Source organism: Microtus oregoni, unplaced genomic scaffold, assembly GCF_018167655.1.
Source record: "Microtus oregoni isolate MIOR12 unplaced genomic scaffold, Mior012 000055F_ref0000237, whole genome shotgun sequence".
In the NCBI taxonomy this organism is placed as follows: Eukaryota; Metazoa; Chordata; class Mammalia; order Rodentia; family Cricetidae; genus Microtus; species Microtus oregoni.
Genome location: NW_024543831.1, coordinates 13224998 through 13240231, shown reverse-complemented (window position 1 = coordinate 13240231; position 15234 = coordinate 13224998). Strand labels below are relative to the sequence as shown.

General features: G+C 40.6%; 2 protein-coding genes across 4 annotated transcripts in view; one reads left to right on the top strand and one right to left on the bottom strand.

Moving 5' to 3' along the window:
• Nucleotides 1–10751, bottom strand: part of Hmg20a (high mobility group 20A) — an 81308-nt gene extending 70557 nt beyond the window's left edge. The window contains exons 1-2 of one of the 2 annotated variants that reach the window (XM_041638625.1): nucleotides 10484–10751; nucleotides 9484–9541 (exon numbers count right to left, since the gene is read on the bottom strand). The gene's annotated coding sequence lies outside the window, so the exon portion shown is untranslated. The remainder of the gene's footprint in view (nucleotides 1–9483; nucleotides 9542–10483) is intronic. The other variant, XM_041638624.1, reaches the window with a different exon arrangement.
• A 501-nt stretch (nucleotides 10752–11252) lies between these two features.
• The window catches only part of Peak1 (pseudopodium enriched atypical kinase 1), a 210502-nt gene continuing 206520 nt past the window's right edge, over nucleotides 11253–15234 (top strand). The window contains exon 1 of one of the 2 annotated variants that reach the window (XM_041638336.1): nucleotides 11253–11464. The gene's annotated coding sequence lies outside the window, so the exon portion shown is untranslated. Of the gene's footprint in view, nucleotides 11465–11915; nucleotides 11978–15234 lie in introns of those variants that run through there. The other variant, XM_041638337.1, reaches the window with a different exon arrangement.

The following is a 15234-nucleotide window of genomic DNA, read 5'->3' as shown; positions in this document are numbered from 1 at the left end:
TGCAGGTTTTAGTTAGACAGTGATTCCATTTTATAGCTCTGTATGACTGAGATGGTCGTAGTTAGGCACCATCTTGAGGGGGAATCTATTGCTCAAAACTGAATTACCCTGTGGACATGAGAATGGGGAACAAGCACAAGCCAGGGAGTCTGAACCTGCCCTAGCTCCAGGGTAAGAGACATCTGGGGGGCAGTCTGGCATACAGTGTGCCAGAAACTAAGTTGAAAGGTATATATACAGCAGGGTTTTGACTCAGGCAGTGAGGTGCAAAATCTAACTATCCACTATCTCCAAAACACACCTCACTGGCAGACACCCATGGGTCAAGAGAACCAAAGGATGAGAATCAACCTACCAAGCAAATGGAAGATGAAAACAAACTAGCATAGCTATTAAGATGAATGGAAAAGTAGATTAAAAAAAAAACCCATTAGTCTGAAGAGATAAAGAAGGCCATCATATATTAATAAAAGGGCCAACTGAAGAAGATATAACAGTTGAAAATATAGATGCACCAAATATTGGTGTCTTAATTTCAGAAAAACAAACAATGAACAAAATAAGATCATATAAGAGGTCCTAATTTAAAAAATAGTGGGTTCCAATACCCTACTGTGCTATCTATCATCTATCTACTTACCTAAGTTTTTTTTGACAAAAGGTCTTACTTACTATATAGCTTAGGCTGTCCTCAAACAATCACTGTGTCTTAGCTCTTGAAGGCTAAAATACAGGTAGGTATCATTTTGCCTGGCTTCTAACTCTCCATCTTTAGATAAGTCACCTGAACTCAAGATGAATGAAGAAAATTCATAGTCATAAACCAGGTATGGGAATGCATGACTATAACTTCAGTAATTGGAAGGTAGAGGCAAAAAGATCAGGAATACAAGGTCATCATCAACTACAATAAGGAGTTTGAGGTAAGCCTGGGATATATGAGACTCAAGAAAAATAAACAAACAATTAGCCAGTCAATCAGCCAACATCAAAACAAAAACTTTACAGCATATATCAAATGGACTCAACAGATAATAAGCAAAATATCCCAACTAAAATATACAGAATACCCATTTTTCTCAGCAGCTCATGGAAGCTTCCCTAAAATATACTACACTCTAGAACATAAAACAAATCTTAACAAATACAAAAGAGAACATTTTTTGTGATCTTATCATGGTAGACTAAATCTAAAAATCAATAGCAAGTAAAAGCTTTGGAAATTACATAAATACATCTGGATAATACACTCTTAAAAAGCCAGTGGGCCACTAAAGAAACCAGAGAAGGAATTTTAAAAATTCCAAGTATTAAACAAAAGAAATAGGTTCTTTGAAAAGATAAACATTAACATATCCATAGCTAAACTAACCAAAAGAAAGAGAAAAGCCCAAATTAATAAGATAAGAGATGAAAACGAGGAGCTAAAACAGACTCCAATGAAGTCCGGAGGATTGAACATTTCGAAACTTATATTCCACACAACTAGAAAATCTAGAAGAATTAATAAACTCATAAACATATATGAATTGCTAAAATTAAAGCAAGAAGCCACAAACAAAATAAAGAGGTCCACAAGAATCTAAAAATAAAAAGTCTTACAAGGAAATAATAGTGGTTGGATTCACTACCAAATTCTCCCAAACCTTTAAGGTAGTAGCACTAAGAACACTAATATTCCTCAAATCTTCCCACAAACTAGAAAGAGAAGGAATACTGCCAAACTCATTCTACAAAGTAAGCATTACCCTGATGCCAAAACAGGGTAAGCACATAACAAAAAAGAAAAGTATACCCCAAGTTCTCTGATGATTATTGATAACAAGAATTCTCCATAAAATACCTGCGTACTGAATTAAAAAACATAGTAATAAGATCATACATGTGCCAGGTAAAAGGTTCAACTGATAAGGGCGCTTGAAGACAAAACTTGACAGCCCAGGTTCAATACTGGAACCTATATGTCAGAAGGAGAGAAACTCCTACAAACTGTTCTGACTTCCACATGTATTCTCCCCAAACAAAATAAATACATCTATGGATAGAAAAGAAGAGAGTATATATCATGATCAGCTTTATTCAAAGATATAAGGCTGGTTCTACATATTCAAATCAGTATATAAAATATATCATTAGACTTGACAGAAATAACATGATGCTCTCAGTAGACACAGAAAAGGCCCTGACAAGGCTCAACACCCTTTCATGATAAAAGTTGTGGAGAATCCAGGACATGAAGAACCATTATTTTGGCAAGGTGGTGTGGTATACACCTCTGATCCCAGCCTTGGGAGGCAGAGGGAGGTGGATTTCAGTGAGTTTGAGGCCAACCTGGTCTATAGAGCGAGTTCCAGGACAGCCATGGCCACACAGAGAAATCCTGCCTCAAAAAAACCAAACCGAACCAAAAATCTACTCCCAAAACCAACATTATTTCAACCTATATCCACCATTATGCTAAACATAGAAAAACTAAAAGCATTTTCTTTAAAATCAGTAATGAGACAAAGTGGCCACTTTTACTGTTTTTATACAGTGCTCAAAGTCTTAGCTGGAACAGTAAACAAGGGAAATAAAATAGGGAAGGAAGAAGTCAAAGCTGTTGAAGAGCAAAGGAAACAATCATCAGAGTGAAAGAGACAGAACAAGGAAAAATTTTTATCAAGTATACATCAGACAAATAGATAAAAAAACTGCAAAAAAATAGGCACTGAAAAACAAAATCATCCAATCAACAAATGAGCTAAATTTTCTAAAAAGAAGAAATATAGGGGGCTGGAGAGATGGCTCAGAGGTTAAGAGCATTGCCTGCTCTTCCAAAGGTCCTGAGTTCAATTCCCAGCAACCACATGGTGGCTCACAACCATCTGTAATGGGGTCTGGTGCCCCCTTCTGGCCTGCAGGCATAAACACAGAATATTGTATACATAATAAATAAATAAATATTTTAAAAAAAGAAGAAATATAAATAACTCTTAAATATTTGAAAAAGCAGTCAATATCCTTGGTTTTCAGAAAAACACAAAATTGTCTTGAGGGGCAGTTAAGAGCACTGGCTGCTCTTCCAGAGACCCAGGATCAATTCTCTGCACCTGCGCGATGCCTCACACTTGTCTCTAACTCTAGTTCCAGGGGATCTAAAACCCTTTTCTGGCCCCTGCAGGTACCAGGCACTCATGTGGTGTAGACATGAATGCTGGCAAAATACTCATACACATAATAGAAGGAAAAAAAAATCTGTTTTGAGATTCTACTTCACCCCTGTCGGAATTGCTATCACCAAGAAAACGTCAATCAATGTTGGCAAGGATTTGAGGAAAGAAGGCAGGCACAGGGCTATGAGGATGTAAGCTAGTGCAGCCACCAGCTGCACTAGTGGGAGGGTCTTCAAAAGGCTAACACTGCGGTAGGAAGGCTAGTTTTAATCATCAACTTGACACAAGTTAGAACTGCCTAGAAAGGAAGTCTCAGAGGGGTTGTCTAGATTAGGCTTACATTTGGGCATGTCTATGGACGATGATCTTGACCAAGGGGGAAGATCTGCCCACTGTGGACATTGCTTGAATGCAAGTTTCTTGACTGAATGTGTGGAAAAAGCGAAACACATGTATGTGTTAATCCGTGCTCTCTGCTTTTCGAGCTCCTGCCACTGTGACTTTTGGCCATGATGGACTGTCACCTGTAACTGTGAACTGCACAAAACTTTCTCCCTTCAGCTGCTTTTGTTAGAGTGTTTTATCACAGCAACAGGAAATGAGACTAAGCCACAGGGGGATAAGCTAAGGATATAGCTTAGTGGAGAAAGTGCTTGATATGCAAGCATGAGGACCTGATTCTTATCCCAGCATCAACATAAAAGCCCAGTTTGGTGGTCTTGTAGGAGGAACAGAGAAAGGTGGATCTCAGGGGCTTGCTGACCACATGAAATAACGAGCTAGATGTAGGTGTGGTGAGAGACCTTGCCAAATAAAACACAGGTTAAAAAAAAAAAAAAGGACGTAGAATGATAGAGGAAGTCACCTAACACTGACCTCTGGCTCTGCAAATGTACAAATGGGACACTGGAGTACACACATGTGTGTGGACACCCCCCCAAACAAATTTCCATATGACTTGAACATTCTTGGATATGTAATTAAAAATGTTTGTATATCCATGTTTATTGATACACTATGTATGATGCACATTGGTAAGCAATGGAGCCAATCTAGAAGTCCATCAACTGATAAATGAATAAAGAAGATGTGGTGTACACACACACACACACACAATGGAATTTTATCCAGGCATAAAGAAGATAATCAGGCCAGGTGGTTGGCGCACGCCTTTAATCCCAGCACTCAAGAGGCAGAGGCAGGAAGATCTTTATGAATTCGAGGACAGGCTCTAAAGCTACATCATGTAAATGAAATTTCATGCCATCCTTCCCAGCAAGATTATCATCAAAAAAGCAAACAAACAAACAACAAAAAAAGACAGCCAATGTGAGTTGCCTTTAATCCTAGCACTTAGAAGGCAAAGGCAGGTATATTTCTTTAAGTTCAAGGCCAACACGGTTTATATAGTAAGACCCTGGCTCAAAAACAATGATTAAAAAAAAATACACCCACCTACAAACAAAAGTAGCATATGTGAAGGCGTAAGTCACAAACAATGCCACACTAGTTTGGAATTATGATTAATAGGGTGGTATTTATTTAAAGGGGAAAAAACTTACAGATCACTGTCCCAGGTAACAGCCCTCTACACAACCAGGAAGGGAGTCTAGTCGCCAGCGGAGCAGGAAGTGAAGAGAGAGAGGAGAGGGAAGTGGCCGCTTTTTTAAAGGGAGAGAGACCACGCCCCAATGGGCTGGTATCTCAGCAGCTATAGGCTGGAGGAGTGGGAGGACCTCCCGCAACACATATGATTCAGTTATACTACTCCTGGGTCCTTCCTATCTATCTATCTATCTATCTATCTATCTATCCATCTATCTATCATCTACCTACCTACCTATCTGCCTACCTATGTATCTATAATGAAATAATACTTTATTAATAAGGAAGAACAGAATCATGTTGTTCCTACTGGATATCACTATGTTAAACAAAAATAAACTAGACTCAGAGAGGCAAGTATCACATATTTTTTCTTGTATATGGATTTTAGGTGAGGGAGAATACATGATAATAAAAAGGGGACTATCTGTTAGGAAAGAGAAAAGGGTTCAGGAGGAGAGAGGATAATAGAAGGTAATGAATGGGGGAAAATATGATCAAAATGTTTTCATGCAAGTAAACGTTTCATTTTAAACATGTAAAAAATCTACTTAGTTTCTGTGTTTGGACAACAGGGAACTCTCTCCCTATACCATGTGTGCTGGTCTTCCCATCACTCACTTAGATGAGTCCACATGCAAGTTACAAATTACATGCAAGTTATCAATTACATCGACTGCAGAGATCAATTCTCATAGTTATGAACATGTATCAGGTGTTTAATATATGACAGTAACACCATGGAATGCTTATAAATGGGAACATAATGATTTACCACACATTCTACAGATGTATGAGTATCTATTATATACTGGCCATAATCTTTCATGTTGAGCATAAATAGTAGATAAAAGTTACATATTAATTTCATTACAACTCTAGTGCCAGTTAAACTCCATATATATTAATTCAATGCCTATGAGAGACATTATTCCAGGTATGACAGCGAACCCAGAGATGAACAGGGTATAGTCCATAAGCCTTCCCTGGGAGGACATTTTATCTATATAATAATAAGTAAAATAAACATCAGGAACACTGGATATTAAGTGCAATGATAAAGACATAATACTCTAGAGGATCAATAGACAGAACATAGATGATTTGGGAGTAGAGGGAGACACGGCCAGACATCAGAAAACATTTCTTGATGGTAGAATGTAGAGAGGTAGTATGTAGAGAGGGCACAAGGCGGAACGTTAATAGATGGGGATTCCCAGAAAAAGTGGAAGTACATCTGACAGGACAAAGGGAGAAAGGCTGGGTATTGTGCAGAATTTTCCTCCTCAGACATCATTCAGTTTCAAATGTAAAGAAAGACACGGTTATAGTGTGAGGGGCCTTAGTAGTTGGGAAAATTAATTTAAAGTACTTTAATGATTCCTTAATTTTTTAAAACATTTCTACTAAGTACATTTTGTAAAATAATTGAAATCTGTGATTCTTTTCCTTCTCATAAGAAATAAAACCATGACTACCTCATAAGCATGCTGACAGAAGGCAGAATATCAATGAACCTACCATTGTATTCTATATGTGAGCTTAAACGAGATAATGGATAAATCCCAACAGCCAGCATAGCTGAAGCAGGCCTAAGGGTTAAAGCAGTGGTTATCAACCAGCGGGTCTCAAACCCTTTGGGATCGTATATCAGATATCATGAATATCAGATGTTTACATTACAATTCACAACAGTAGCAAAATTACAGATATGAAGTAGCAACAGAATAATTTTATGGTTGGGGTCACTACAACATGAGGAACTGTATTAAAGGGTCAAAGCATTAGGAAGGTTGAGAATCACTGGGTTAAAAAAACACCATCCTTCAAACTCCTACCACCAGGACTACAACAAGTGGTTCCCATGTAATAATACCCCCTTTCATCAAGGAGTCACATTTAGATTAGGGAAACTGAAGGCTCATGGAAGCTAACTGCTCAAGGTGATGAAGCTAATAAAATACAAAGACTAGCTCTGAATCTAGGCCAGTCTGATCTCCAGTTTTCCCTACTGTTCACTCATACTTACAGAGTACAAAGCAAGTTAAAACAGAAAAATCATGATACGTGCAACAATAAAGGAAATATTAAAAACAAATTTTAGAATGGCTTAGAAATCAAGATCAGGAGATATCAAATTTAGGAATGCATCTTAATCCAGCTTGAACAGTGATTATAACACATATCTCACTCAAGAACATCAAGTAAGCAAAATTCTAGCTTTGATGTGTCTACTAAGAAGAAAGCTCCAAGAGAATATACTGAGGGTATTTGTATTTCTTGAAACAAAAACATGACTGATACACATGAGTACTGAGTTTTGTTAAGATCACAAAAAACCACCTAAGAGGATTTTTCACTTGAATACATAAAACGTTCAGAAATAAAAGATAGCAAAACAATAAATCTAAAACCATTAAACTGGTAGCCATCAACTACAAAGCAGAAACCAAAAAAACCGCCACCACCAAGGAACGAAGTAAAGCCGCCTGTTATAAAACACTAGCATCAGCTTCACAGGACAGGGTAAACAAGAGGAAAGAGGCATCTCTGCGGATGATAAAATTTCAGTGCGATGGTCTTAAGAACTTTGGCCTACTGTTTTAATGTTTCAAACTGCTCCAAGAAGTGCATAAGGAAATAAAATGGTTACTTACTCCAGATACTCTAAAAACAATCAACAACTTCTGTATTATCGATGGCAAGCAGTGAAATGAAAACCTAAAATTTATTAAAGAAGCAACAGTATGTTTACAAATAGGTTTTCTCTTTCCAATTTTGTCACTAGGAACATGTTAAAGAAAAAAAAAAAGCAACACTAGGCAGTTAAGGGGGAAAATCCCTCAGAAGAAGATAAGCCTTTCCACAGAAATACTTCTTGAGGAGGAACGGGCTACACAGGCTTCCTTCTCTATTTTTCACCAGTGTATCTAATAATTCTTCTTTCATGGGACCAATGCATAACTGTCAGTTATCACAAAACATCTTCCTGATATGTACTTTCTATATTGCTTTCTTCTCAACAGACAGTTCTTCAAGCTGCATGAGTCTTTCCAGTGCAATTTGTCTTGTTCCTATTACACTGCATGTCTTCCACGAATATCTTCAGGATCAATTTAATAAACTCCTTTGCTTTTCAAGGCTGTTCCCCAACGGCAATAGCAATACTGTACCTCAACCAATATTATGACATTATTTTCTCTTTCTCATTTAGTTCTACCATCCTTCCATATTTCAATTCCTAACACTATGGTTAATTTTTCAGAGTGATTACATCTAGTATATTGCATTAATGTAGAACACAGTGAATACTTTCTCTCTAGCCAATTAATATCCCCTTGGTGCCGTGCACATGGTCCTAACTTTCTTTCAACAATCACAGACAATATTTTGCCTTATCTTTAAAAAATTAACTACTGCAGCAATTTTGTAGTCTTTCAAATACTGATTTTAGCATCTCAGAATTTTTGTTATTGGTGGTGGTTCTGGGGATGAAAGGGAAGTCCTTTCATATGAGGCAAGTGCTCCACCACTCACTACATCCCCTCCCCCAGCAGACTGATTTATTACTTATTTTTGAGATGTGGCAGACAGTGTCCATCTGGCTGGACTGGAACTCAATGAGCTCTGTCTCCCTCTGCCTCCTGAGTGCTGGGATTAAAGAGATGCACCAGCATACCTAAGCAGGCTAATTTATTTTTATTTTTTCCTGTCAGTACTGGTGATCAGACCCCAAATCCAAGGGCTCATATTATGTATAGTAGGCAAGTGGTCTATTATTTAAGTCTAAGAACAATTTGTTTCTTCTTCTATTGAAAATAGATTTTTCTCAAAAAACATATATTGATTAGTTTTCCTTCTCTGCCCAGTCCTCCAAGTTCCTGTCCTCCCATCTGAATCTACTCCCTTTCTGTCTTTACTAGAAAACAAACAGGCATCTGAGGAATAATAAAATACAACATAGCAGAATAGGACAAAACAAACAAGAGAAGGAGCCAGGCACACACACATTTGGACACAGGAATCCCATAAAACCCCCAGACCGGAAACCATATCATACCAGAAACCATAACATGTACACAAAGAAAAAAAAACACTGAATCTCCAAAGATGCATTGAGTTCATGTTGTCTGGACCATCTACTGCTGGGCATGGGGCCTATCCTTATGAGCGGTTTGTCTCCCCAGTGAAACTCCTTCAGAGAAAACTAATTTTTCATTTGCAAGTGGCTATCAATTGCAGATAGCCTGTGGGTTAGGGATGAGGGCATGTGTCCACTTCTCTCTTTAGCTCTAGACCTCATCTAGTGCAGATCTGTGCAGGCCCTGTTGATGCTGCCACAGTCTCTGGGAGTTCATATGTGTGCCATGTAAGTGTTTCTAGGACTAAGACTGATTTATTTAAAAAAATGTTCACATTAAGGTAAAAAAAATTATTTTCATATTTAGTTAAAATGTTTACTACTGTGAGTACAAACTGTGACTAGAAATACGCGCATCTAATAGTGGAAGACAGTGCGATTTCAGGTTCAACATATCCTGCATTTAAAAAGGCTGAGGTTTCAGAAAGTAAGGTCCAGCAAACATGCACTCATATGCCATTCTGCTTTACAAGGAAAGCCACAGACTCAAACTGTTGTTCATTACCACTTCTGATACTGCTTCTTGTAAAAAAGAAAAAAAAAAGCAGAATACAGGAAAGCAGAAAATTCTGTCTTATTCACCTTTTGTTCTTTGTGAGTTATTTTCTCCTTACTCAACATGTGAGCTGAATCCATCATCCTTGTGCCATGCCATAAAACAATAAATAGACCTCAGTTTTAAATCAGTGACAAATTCAATTAAATTACGGGGGGTGGGGGTGGGAGGGAAGGAAGGCTGCAAGGAAAATGCATCTTTCATAAACGCCACACATAAGCTACATGATAACGATATTTAGGTTGACATTGTTCTCAGGTAGGAGGCAAATCCTTCAGTCCTAAAGTAACAGGTCTAACTATGTAACATACTAATTACATCTATTAACGTAACATCAAATTTCAGTACTGCACTATGATACCCTTTCCCTTTGCAAAAATGAAAACGCCTCGTAATTTATGTGAACTATTCGGTACGTCAACTAATAAACTTTCTCCTTTTCTGAGTGGGTAAAGAGTTCCTGCTTCCATGTCTAGGCAGAGACCACGCTAGTTGACTCAGTTAAGAACACACTTGACTAGGGTCCAAGAGTGGGCACCTCACGAGTCATACAACAAAGCATGGAGTCTTGCAGAGAATTTTAACAAGGTGTTTTGAATTCTTTGGAGAAAGCATTAATAAAGTCTTGCTGTGGAGAAAATTTCCATATCATACGTAGAGACAAAATACAATTTAGATCGTGGCCTGGTGATTATTACAGCTTGGGGAAGAACCGAACTTGTGACCCCCAAGGCTGTAGGAACTCTCTCTTGAGAATGGCACAAACCAACACCTTGTCTGGCTCTCATCAGCACGGGAAGTGGCTTGGACACCCCCCAAATAACATCCTACTCCACAGGAAGTGAGTTATGTTCCCCCCTCCCCATGACAGCATGTCTCCCTTCCCCCAGCCGGAAGTGAGGCGCCCCCATTCAGTGGGCCTCAAACCAAGACAAACCAATACAGCAGCAGCAAAAGAGGGATGATCTTCAAAGGGGGAAGGACATCTCGACTGTGGCCACCCCCAAGCTCGTCTTGCTTACTGACCTGCTGACGGTAGGGGCAGGCAGAGGCCTGGGGACTAATCAAAGTCCCTTGCACAGAGGACAATTCCCTCAGCCCCTCTCAATCGCCTTCACGCTTCACTCCGTCGTCTCACAGCTTGACAGAAATTCCTCCGCAGAACTTTATTTTGGTGTCTTTTCTTACTCTTTACCTAATCACTTAGTCACCTCCAGATAGTTAACTCCTCTTATCGTGGTTATATTTAGAATTGTTCCGGTGAGGAGAGACGTGAAAAATTATTCCCGATACTTTCAGAGAAATGAAGGGATTATTTTGCCCAATGCGGCGAAGGACTACGTGACTACGCAAGGTGAGACTAACTTTCGCGAAGGTTCTTGGGAAATGTAGTTTTCTTTTTCATAGCTAAGGCTCTCAAAAATAGTGGGACTTAAATTGGTAATTATAATGTACTGAAGTCTTTGAGAATACTTATTCTGTACTTTCCGACTGGCTGACAAGGTGATTAGGCCCCGAAAAGGTCCAAAACTGCGCTGTTAGTTTCCACTGGCGTTTAATTGAATCCAAACTCCCCGTCACGTGGGCTCAAGGTCCCGGTTGTCACGCCCTCTAGTTTTGGATCCGCCCATCAACCAATCAGACCTTCTCTAGGTCTTGTTCTCCGGATATTGGCACCCCCCCGAGAGGCGTGGCCTCTTGTTAGCCCCTCCCTTGGGGTTGAGTGGGGATCTCGGAGACGCCGAGCTTTGGTGCGCGCGCCCGCGCGCTATCTCTAGAACTGAAGCGGCCGAGGGTGCGCGCGGCGGGGCGGCGTGCGGGGTTGGGAGGAGCGAGCAGACTGGTAGGCTGGGCGGACTGCGAGCGGCCGGGAGCGCGCTGTGGACTCCGCGGCCGCGAGTAGTTAGTTAGTTGTGTCAGTTGCTCGGTGGCGGCGGCCGCGATTACCAGTAAGGGGACGGGACAGGCGGCAATGGTGATCATTGCAACGGCGTGTGCTCCCCTCAGGTAACGGGGGCAGGGTTGCCCATGTACTCTCCGGTCCCTTTCCCACGCGCGCAGGCTTATGGGGCCAGGGTCGCCTCGAGGTGAGGACTGGGACCTAGGGGAATCTGGACTGGGCGGCGCCGCAGGGGCTCAGCAGCCGGTGCGTCCTGCAGGGCGCGGGCTGCAGCGTCCCGGCCACCCACGCGCCCCGTGGGCACCGCGAGCCCTCTCGTGCCCCCCGTTGGCCCAGGCCTCGCTACCCTGGCTGCCATGGTCCCGGTTGCGCGGCGCCCCCCAGAGGAGGGAAAGTTGGAACCTGGTGGCTAGGGACTTCCCGGGGCTGAGCTGCGAGGCTCGGGGGAAAGTGAAGCCTTAAGGGAGCTGGACGCGGGAGGGGAGGCTGGGGCAGGAAGGATTTCTGCCAAGTCTGTATGGTCATTCCGCTTCCAAACCTGGGAGGATCATGGTCAGCCTTGCAGCATCAGTCGGGATGGAACCGGTGGCTCTGTGCCTGCTCACTTCACGCTCTAGCTGGTGAGCCCCTAACGCCTGCGGACTTACTGGGTTGCTTAGGGTTTGGGATTTGGAGAGAGTGGGTCAGACAGTTTTTTTCTTTTCCCTTTGACTCAGGGTTCTTGCGACTTAACTTTCCTCCTTCGAAGAGGACTTGCCATCTGAACTGGGTCCCCTTCTCGTCCCGTTCCCCCCCCCCCCCCCCATCTTATGCACCATCCATCCGTTGGAGAGCTTGATTTTGTTCTTGGACTACGTTAATGACTGCTGTGACTGCTGAGAGCATTAGCAAAGAGCCCCCCCCCCCAAAGTCTCATTTCTGCAGTTCGCTTTTCAAAGGACCCAAATTTAGGAATCAGAGCTGTGGAATAGAGTTATTGGAAGGCTGTTGTTGAAGGATGGAGATGAGTTAGAGGAAAATTATGATTTCATCTTTATTGGCCTTACTATAGAAAACCCAGTACATTTTTCTTTGCCTCTGTTGAATGTGGTAAGATTACACTTTCAATTAAATACTTGGCGACTTACATAAAAGACTATTTTTAGGTCACTGGATGATGAACATGAGCAGCCTTTTCACCTGAATTGGAATTGCTTTGAGTGTTCTGTTTGGCAGCTTTTTGTCGTTGTTGTTGTTCAGCTACAGTGACTCTCCTTTACCTCCCCCGATAAATGAAGTGTGTAGTCTAGAGAACACATATTGCTCTCTGCAAAGTGGAAAAAAAAAAAAACCCAGAAAGCCCAAATTTGAATTATCCACAAGGGTAAAACTTTCCATGAGCAATCTTGGATACCCACTTCATGATGGCTTCTTTTGTAATCTCAAGAGCATTTTAGATCTTGCAATTCACTGGCTACCGTAATTACTTTCCAGAATGCTTGGCACTTCTTTGGTGACTTTTTCAGTAAACTATAATTGCCAGTGAGGTACATGAGGTACATTTTCTTGGCTTCCAAGATAGGAGTTAGTAGCCTTATCAGAGAGATTAACAGTTAACAATGGAAACAGCGTTCGTACCACTGCCAGTGAGTTCTGGCTATGACCAGCTCGCAAACTATGTAAAAAACAAACATCCCCTTCCCATAGATGTCAGAGGGGAAGAAGAGAAAATATTTTATCATGTCTCTATTTTGGAGAGAGTAACATGACTATGTTATGAGGGGAAATTGTTAGATTATTTTCTTTCAAGCTTTTTGGTTGGCAGTCCTCCTTTCTCCCACCTCATGGAGGAACCCACATTTCTGTTTGGCTGGTTTTCAGTGTTGTGAGACGTGTTTGGTAAGAGGCAAAGATAAGCTTGCTCTGAGTTGTTCAGGTGTTGAACTAGTCTAGTAGTAGTGTAGAGAAACGTCCACAGTAGTGTTTCTACCCCATTAACATTCTGTCAGAATTCATTTTAAGAGTCTGTCCTGGGGCCCATAAAGAAATAATGCCACTTCATAACTGTTTTCTGACAGTCACATTAAAAATTGTGTTCCTGAAATACCTTATATGTATATGCATATAAACATTTATCTTCGTACATTTATGGTAATGTAAATATTTAAGTCTGAGAGCTTAAAAACTTTTATTTGCTTGTTTGCGTGCATTCCCTTTAACAGCTAACAGTGCCAACCATATTCGCCAAATAAGCATCAACCATAAATTCAGGCTTTGGCACATTTCATATAATAACTCTTCTAAATTGCTCCATGGTGAAGCATCATGAGATTAGCATTTGCTTCAGAGTGAGATTTGTTGTTATTTTCAACTATAACGATGTGCTGCTGTTTAAGGGGAACAGGTGCTGGGCTCTAGCTGTTTGTGTTGTAACCTGCCAAGTCATACTCTTTTGTTGGATAGGTTGTTAAAGCAATTTAGGAATCAAACTGTGGCCCCTGGCATGCCAAATATGAGTTTGAGGCTCCATATCACTTTCGCAAATCCCCATTTTCACTGCTAATGTAGATGTGAACCTCATTTTCTCCTTTGTCTTTTACGTGATTCCTATGCTCCAGTCTTCCCATTATTAGAGCGTCAGGTACAGGCTTCTTAGGGAAGAAGATTCTCCTTGGAGAATTCGAATATTCTAGTAACTTTCAGGCCAAATTCACATTTGAACAAAAGACAAGTATTTGGATGTCCTTTGAAGTGTTGGGCACGGTGGTGGGACCTGAGTATGTGGAGAACGATACTGTTTTTGCCAGGAGCTTACACTTTAGGAGGGGAGCTAGCTGGGAACTGGTAATTATCATACGGTGTGATCTATGACAGGTGTATGCACAGGTGCCTGTGAACGAGGAAAGTACAGAGAAAGGCTTGTTGACTCAGACTTGGATTCTTGGCTGTGGGGGATGTTCTGGAATCTTAGTTACTCAAGCTAATCTTGAATAATATATGAATAAACTAAGTTCAGAAAGAAGGAACCTATTTTATCCTAATGCTCTTGTATTAAAAAAAAAAAACCACAAACACAAGTCATGTATGTAATATGGGAAATCTAGTAGCCGTGTTTTAAAAAAGTAAAAGTCGAGACTCATAAATTAACCCAGTGTTTTAAAATAACATAATTTCAACATGCGATCAATATAAAGCAATAATACGAAGGTATTTAACATTCTCGTTTTCATACAAAGTCTTCAGAATCTGCTGGTATTTTTATACTTTAGCACATTTCAATTAAGACTAGCTACATTCACACACTCCGTTTCTATACATCAACAGCACAGCTTTGGAACAGAGGCAAATGAATCACTGATTGTAAACCAAGCTTAGGAATTTTAACTTCACCTTGAAGGCTGTGAAATTCTAGTTGAAAAAAACAAAAACAGGGCTGAAGAGATGGCTCTTCCAGAGGACCTGGGTTCAATTCGGGGCACTGATATGATGGTTCACAAACATGTGTGGCTCTGGTTTCAGGGGATCTGACACCCTCTTCTGGTGTCAGAGGACATTGAAGCCAAACGCCCACACACATAAAATAAACAACAAAAACAAAGTGCTTCACCACCACCTCCAGCAAACCATCCTGCAATACAACCACAGTTGGTTTAGACCTGTCATTTTGACAGAAATGAAAGCTGGATTAGAAAGGGGCACAACTTGAAAGCAAGACCAGTTTTAAAAAACCTATTCCTGGTGAGAAATGGCATGGAATGTAGAGGAGAGAGTGGATGTAGGATAGATTTGGGAAGTTTATCAGTAGGATAGGACAAATATGTTATAGAATAGAAAAAGATTGGGTTCGGTGAGATGGCTTATTGGGTAAAGGTACTTGCTGCTAACCTATTTTCCTCTC